The sequence below is a fragment of the Phytophthora infestans genome, genomic scaffold, assembly GCF_000142945.1.
Source record: "Phytophthora infestans T30-4 supercont1.20 genomic scaffold, whole genome shotgun sequence".
Taxonomy (NCBI): Eukaryota; Oomycota; class Peronosporomycetes; order Peronosporales; family Peronosporaceae; genus Phytophthora; species Phytophthora infestans.
The window spans coordinates 449,541-456,783 of NW_003303739.1; positions in this window are offsets into that span (position 1 = coordinate 449,541).

Below are 7,243 nucleotides of genomic sequence, written 5' to 3' on the forward strand. Positions count from 1 at the left end.
TGTCGTTTATCGACACGTGTCAGTACTCAAGCGTGGCATATGTGTCAACATTGACACCATGTACCGTTCGAAGCTGTGACGGAGTCACACAGCACCTCGCGCTAGAGGAAGTTTGCTTCCGAGAGTATACAAACTATCTGTGAACAGTAGTTCACAGGTCCCTTTTGTCTAAGGGAGCGAAGTGACCAATTTAAGGTAAGTTGTAAACTGAATCTATTTATAGGTAGGCTAAGCTTGAGTTAAATACACAAACTATAAGTCACCTATATAGAAAAGCACAGTCATCAGCCAATGGTTGGATACGGACGACCCTATCCCGAAGTGTGACGTGTCACACTTCACGTAACCTGGGGTGCACTTGAGGCTACGTACCCCGCTACACTTAGCTTCGGTTTACTGACCAATCAGAATGAGGAGGTGTACGCCACAAACTCTCATTCTCAAAGTCAAAATACATCGACTTGGCTGCGCAAGCGCGGCAGGGCACTTTACAGCTAAAGCCTGGAGCAGCGGTCGCGTGCTCTTCTTTGCGGTCTGCACAACGACATTTAGCACGCCCCGTGGTATTGCGAAGAGCGGTGCGAAAACACGCTCCAAGGCTGCTGCCGGAAAGGCGCAAGTCAAGTGCACAAAACCTCGCGGCAAAGGCTCTGCACTCCAGGAGGCTAAGGTGGTATCGGAGGAGATCGGTTCATCTGATGACGCGAATGTGAGCAAGTGTGCGAGCAAGCGCCGCAGTCCGAAACCATCAGTCTCTCCAGACAAACGGCCGAGCCCACGGTTCGCTGAACGTAAATTCGATTCTGGCAGTGAGGACGAGGACGAGTCTGTGAGCACTCATGATGTTTCTGTGGGCGCCGTACTACAGTGCCCAGCGAGCACGACGACGACAGCGCGCACTCGCTCACTAGTAATCACGGTGATCATAGTCCAAGGACGTCTGTGCGCTCTGAGAGACCTGCCGTCAAGGCTAAGGGCTCTCCCAAAACTGGCGACGAGGAGGAGGAGAAGCCTCTCAAGCATCTCTCGCTCGCTGAGGGTTTTGCGCGTGCTAAGACCACCAAAGCCGAAGACGTCAAGCTCTCTAAGAAGCGTACGTCTTGGAAGTCTCCACTCCGCGAGGAGAAGGAGTGGAAACTTCCAAGACGTACGCGACTGGGTACTCCTACCGGAATTTCTTCGGTTTCTCTGATGAAGAGGAAGAGGAGGAGGGTGCTATTTATGAGCACCCTCCTCCTCTTCCGGGGAGATCACTAACGACATCGACCAGCGGCAGGAGGACTTTCAGCGTATGCGTGGAGGGTCCGGTGATTACACCCGTCAGCCAGTGAGGTGCCATCAACTCAACCGATTATTGGCCTCCCGAGGAGAGCTCTGGGGCTGACCTCTTTCTGGAGATCCTCGTCGCCCCTCGTGGCCTTGTCGGCGACCACACTTCTAAGGGCGTTTACGAACGTGCCCAGGTCCAGAAGGAGCAGCTGTTCGCCGAAGCTTAGAGACGGCCCGGTGTGTGCTTCTCGCGCCGCACCGAAACCGTCTAAGGACTTCACGACTTGTCGTAAGAAGCACGAGACTGGGGGTGGTCTATACCATCGCTGGGGCTACCCTGGGCTCTTCTCGAGAACTGTCCCAGCTGGAACTCGTGTGAGGGCATGCTCAGGGCGTGGATTGGGTCCCTTAGGTACTCACCTTCGGAGTTACGGGAAAAGATCGGTTGCTGTCCTGCACCCTAGACCAGCGTGATCTTCGTGTCCGTTCGCCCACTTGGTCAGCAAACGCATGCTGCCTCGGGACATTCTGAAGCGCGCGGCTTCTAACGCTTACGATGAGCGCGGGTACGGAGTGCCGTCAACCTCCGTACCCCGTTCGGGCAAGAAGATACTTACGATGGTGTCGCCGCTTCTGCTCCCAGATCGCGACAGCCTTCGCGCAATCTATCGGGGCCATTCAATCGGCTCCCACGAGTTCTCGGAGTGGGCATAACCCCTCCACTTCACGAGGAGCTGTCGCTTTCCGCGGCGCCGTAACGGCTGAAGAATCCGCTTCACGTGGAAGTGGACTTCCCCGTTCCGGTCAAGCAGGGGCGGAGGTGACCTCGAACGAGTACGAGTACCAGGCGCCTCCAGACCGCTACTCTCGTCCGAGGGTTCTGCCTTCGGGTCCGACGTAGGGGCATGAGGTCGACCACCTCCGTCAACGCGTGCTCGTGCTTGAGTTTGCACTTGGCCTTGGGATTGGCGGTGATGCTTCTACCCAGGCCGGGAATCGGGGCGTGCTCGCTCGTCCTGCGGACCGCCTGGACAAGTACGAGCGGGAGGTCTCGAGCCTGCATCTGCGGGTGGACCGCCGGTCCTCTTCGCTCGATCTTGACGAGGCCTTCCGCATGATCCGTCGTGTTGAGGCTCTGCTGCCACATACTGTGCCGCTTTTGGCGCAGTCCCATTCGTACGCGTATGGTGCGTACCCGACGTACTCGGCGTATGGCTCCGGAGTCCGTTCGTACGGGGCCCCTCCGGCGTACGGTCTTGACCGCAGCTTTGCAGCTCCGCCCGAGGCTTGGATGCCTGTTTCGACGCCTTCATCGACACATGTGGCCGGCCCCCGCTACGAGAAGTTGGGCCAAGGTGAGTCTGCGAGTAGCAAACCCCCTGCGGGGCAACCCCCTGCGGATCATAGTACCGCTTAAGACGTCCACGTAGAGTGTCGGGTGCGTCGTCATTGATTTAGGCATACCAGTGGTGTACGACGCATCATGCCTGGCCAGGACTGCGTCCGGTCCAATGAAGTGGTGCTTCAGTTTGTTGCGGCCGACAGAGCTGACAGTGGCTAGCGTTAGACCCCTCGTGTCTAATAGCACTAAGCCCCCACCTTAAATGCACTTAAGTTATCTCTTCCATGTTTGTCAGAGTACTCCTTCTGTCTGTCTTGAGCTGCTGCCATGGCATCGCGGACCCTGCTGATCACGCTCAGCTTGGTATCCACAAATTATTCCACTTGTTTCCGCAACGAAACCGGTCTCACGTCGGAGACCTGGGAGGAAAGATCTTTCCGAGCCTCTCCCCAACATAGAATAGAGGATGCAGTGTCTCCTCGAAGCGAGAGAGGCACTCTGTGGTGGCGGAAGCCATTCAGATAGAATGGCGTGAACCCCGTGGACGCGTCCATCGCGTTGCTGAGCGCAAACTCAACGACTGGAAGATGCGTCGACCACGTACGTGGTGCGTCTGCGCACACACTGCGCATAGAATCTTCGAGCACTCGATTGACGCGCTTTGTCTGACCGTCTGCCTGAGGATCATCCGCAGTGGACATCTGCAGACGTGTTTCTAGTAACGGGGACAGCGTTTTCCAGAACGTAGCCGTGAGCCGCGGGTCTCGGTCCGAGACAATCGTCTCCGGGAGACCGTGATAGCGGAACACGCCAACGATAGACAACCCCGCGGTGTGCTCACCTGTGACGGTAACGGGGTACTAAAGCAAGATGTACTATCTTGCTCAGCCGACACACGAACAACAAAATCCCGGTGTTGCCGTGTACGTCGGCGGGACACCGAAAGATGAAGTCAAGACTCATCGACTTCCAACAGTCAGCCGGAACGGGCAGGATCTGTAGTGGAGCCGAATCGTGCCCTGCGGGTTTGACCCGCTGACATGTTTCACATGTCTTCACGTATCGTGCGACTCACTTGTACATGTGGGTCCATCAGAAGACCTGAGAGACCGACAAGAAGGTCTTCACGCGACCCAAGTGGCCGCTGGAGGGCGCGTCGTGCGCCTCCACGAGGAAGTCGAGCGTCAGATCCTCGTCGTTGGGTACGACCACCCGTGGAGGTTCATTGGGCTCCACCCGGTAATAGAGGAGGCCATCCTTCAACTCATATCGGTGGAGCCGGGAGCGCTGTCGCGACGAAAGCCAGTCGGACTTCGCGTTCGTTCCTGCTGTGAGGAACTTAACGATAGGCGCGATAGCCTCATCTTCCCGATACGCCTTGCGTATCCGATCATATAGATCAGTTGTCACCCGTGTGGTGTGGGCCAACTCGTAGTCTGGACGCCGAGAGAGGGCGTCCGCAAGCACGCTGAGCTTGCCCGGCTTGTACTCAACGCGGAAGTTGTACTCCGCGAAAAGGGCAGCCACCTCGCCATCCGTTGGGAGAGGTGAGGCAAATTTGTCGCCGTCCTCAAGGATGCGTGGTCTGTGTAGATCACGAAGGGCCGTGAGCCCAGAAGATGAAACCTGAAACTTCACAAAGGCGTACTTCATTCCCAGAAGTTATTTGTCGTGAACAGGGTAGTTCTGTTCGACGGCTTTGGGCTGCCTGGACTAGAATGAGATGGCTCGTTCATGTCCAGCCGTGTCGGCCTGCAGCAGTGCACACCCGATGGCATAATCGTAGACCTAGATGGCTCGTTCATGTCAACCGTGTCGGCCTGCAGCAGTGCACACCCGATGGCATAATCGGAGACATCGCAGACGACGCTTATCGCCTTAGTCTCGTCTCGTCAGGCAGGGCCAGGACAGGGGCGTCTTGGAGAGTGGCCTTGATGCTGTCAAAAGCATCATCGTGCTCTTGCTCCTAGCGCCAGTCGCCCCCCTTCTGAAGGAGGCCCGACAATGGCTTAGCGAAGCCCGCGTACTGTGCGTTGTACGTTTAAAGGTAGTTGGCCAAGCTCTCCACTTTCGAAGTTCCTTCTGGGATTAAGGCGTATGCCATGCTACTATGGCCTTGACCTTGTCTGGGTCAGCCCAAACGCCCACGCTGCTTACGAAGCAATCATTAACCTTAATATCTGGTGACGCGAAGACGCACTTGTCGATGTTGGCGTAGAGCTTGTTCGCTCGCATCACGTCCAGCACTCGACGGAGGTGCCCCAGATGCACCTCCATGGCCGTCTTGCCTCCCTCGGCACGGCTATAGGCAACGATGTCGTTGAAGTACATCTGTACGAAGGCGCGCATTGGGATGAACAATTGCGTCACCAGACGGTTGAATGTCGCCGGAGACAAGCCCAACAGCATGACGAGTCACTCCCAAAGCATGCCGCTTGGAGTGCTCACCGTGGTGAGCGGGATGTCGCTCTCGCGCATCGGGATCTCGTAGTATCCGTCTACCAAATCCAGCGCACTGTACATTACGCTTCCGGCCATGTTGCTCAACAACACATCCTTTCGTCGATTGGTGTCTGGGCCGGCACCGTCGCGTTGTTCAGCTTGCTATAAGCATGAACTAGATGCCACTTTCCGTTCGGCTTCCGAACGCAGAAGTTGGCGTCGAGTGCGTGGACTTCGACTCCCGCACCATGCCTGCCTTTGCTTTCGCAGCGAAGAAGACATTGAAGACCTCGCACTGTTCGCGTGGAAGAGGTCAGTGACACAGTACTTTGTGCCAGGCACGAGATCGATATCATGCTGTACGCCTCGATCCGGTGGGCGTTGGGTCGGTGAATGCTCGTTCACCACGTCCGCGTACCGTCATCAAAGGACACCCCGGATCCTTGGGGTTCTTAAGGATATCAAAACCCAAGCGCGTCTGACGCTACTTGTTTAGATCTTCCAGGACGTCCTCGTCCAAGACAGAGGGGGGGGGGGTCAACTCCTCCCGAGTGGTCTCAGGTCTTATATGTGTATGAAGCGTGTCTGACGTCTTCCTCTTCAGTTATGGTCTGGGCGACCGCGTGTGGCACTGCGTTACCCACACGACAAGCGTATCCGACGTCTTTCTCTTCAGTTAAGGTCTGGGCGACCGTGTGTGGAACTCTGTTACCCACCTTGAAGACGCTATTACCAGCGTTCGTTACAGCTGCAGCTGTCTGCGGAACTATGTTACCCGCTTGTGGACCTAAGTTACCCACTTGGGCGGCGCCTCCTAGCGCCGCCATCATAGAAGTGTCCTCGGAGTCGTCATTTACGTCGACGACTCCCAAGCATCTGCTGGGTGCTACGGTACCCTGACAGAGGTTTTTTAGGGTTCTTCGGGTCCTGACAGAGGTGGGAACATGACTCACCAATGCTCTGTCGGACTTCGCAGGGCGGCTGGCACCGATTGCCCTGCCACGCCAGTCGATCCAGGGCTCGTGCTTCTCAAGCCAGAGCATGCTCAGGATCATATCGTAGGGATCCATGTCGAGAGCAGTAAGATGTTCGAGGCTGTCAAAATCTTCAAACTTGACAGCCAGATCCACTTGGACGTTGGGAACGGTGACGACCTTCCCGTCGGCCAGTCGCACTGACACCGCCCCGTTGCCCTTGCTTTCTCTCAAAGCATCGGACAACTTGTTGCTATTACGAGCAACCGTCTGGCGGCGTGCAAAATTCTTCGACGCCCCATAATCGATCAAGATTCTAAAGAGGGAGTCGTATCCCAGTACACATCCGTGTACTACGAGCAGCCCGCCACTGCTCTTCGCCGATTCGAGAGTGCGAAGACTCTCAGGAACTATTTCCCCATGGTACACACTACCCCGTACCTCTCACGAAGACTTAGTTCTTTACAAGTAGGGCGCCCTGCCCCTACTGGTCTCCGGCGCTTCCCTGGCCCCGGGATCCTGGCTTCTGCCAGCGACCCTTGAGAATGGGCTTGGAGAAAATTCGCCTGCGGTGTCTCTCTGCGGGGTAGTTGCGCTTGAAGTGGTTCAGCTTCCCGCCGTCGAAGCAGCGAATGTCGCGCTGCTCGGCGGACCCGAGCTCCTTGGGAACGGGTCCGGTGGGGCGACCGACCCGCCCGGGATTTAACACAGAATTCCTTGGCCCCGCTGAGGCCGGCGTGCGCTCTTGGCGATGGCTATATTCTTTCTGAAGATCCACTTGAATCGCCTCTTCGAGGGTGGGACTGCACACGGAACGCCTGAGTGCGCGCCGGGTCCACTCGAAGGCCTTCCATAAACACGGTCACCTTGATGTGTTCGCTGAGTGTGTTGCTCACTAGGGACGCCGTGATCTCCCGCATCGCTTGGACGTGCTCGCGCAGCTCGCGCCTTCCTTGCTTATATGAAAGGAAGCGCGAACGCTGCCGGTACTTGTAGGTCGCTGGGAGAAACGTGGCTCGGAGCAGTCTGCACAGATGAGCCCAGAATGTGAAACATCCAGGGGGTGTCGCCTACCGCGTGTACACCCAACTCTTAGCACGACCGCTAAGGTTGGAGAGTGCAAACGCAACACGAAGATGCTCGGTTGAGATCAGAGCCGCGTCCACCGCGAGCTCTACCTCTCGAACCCAAAGTAAAGCTTCTCACCTTCCTTCCC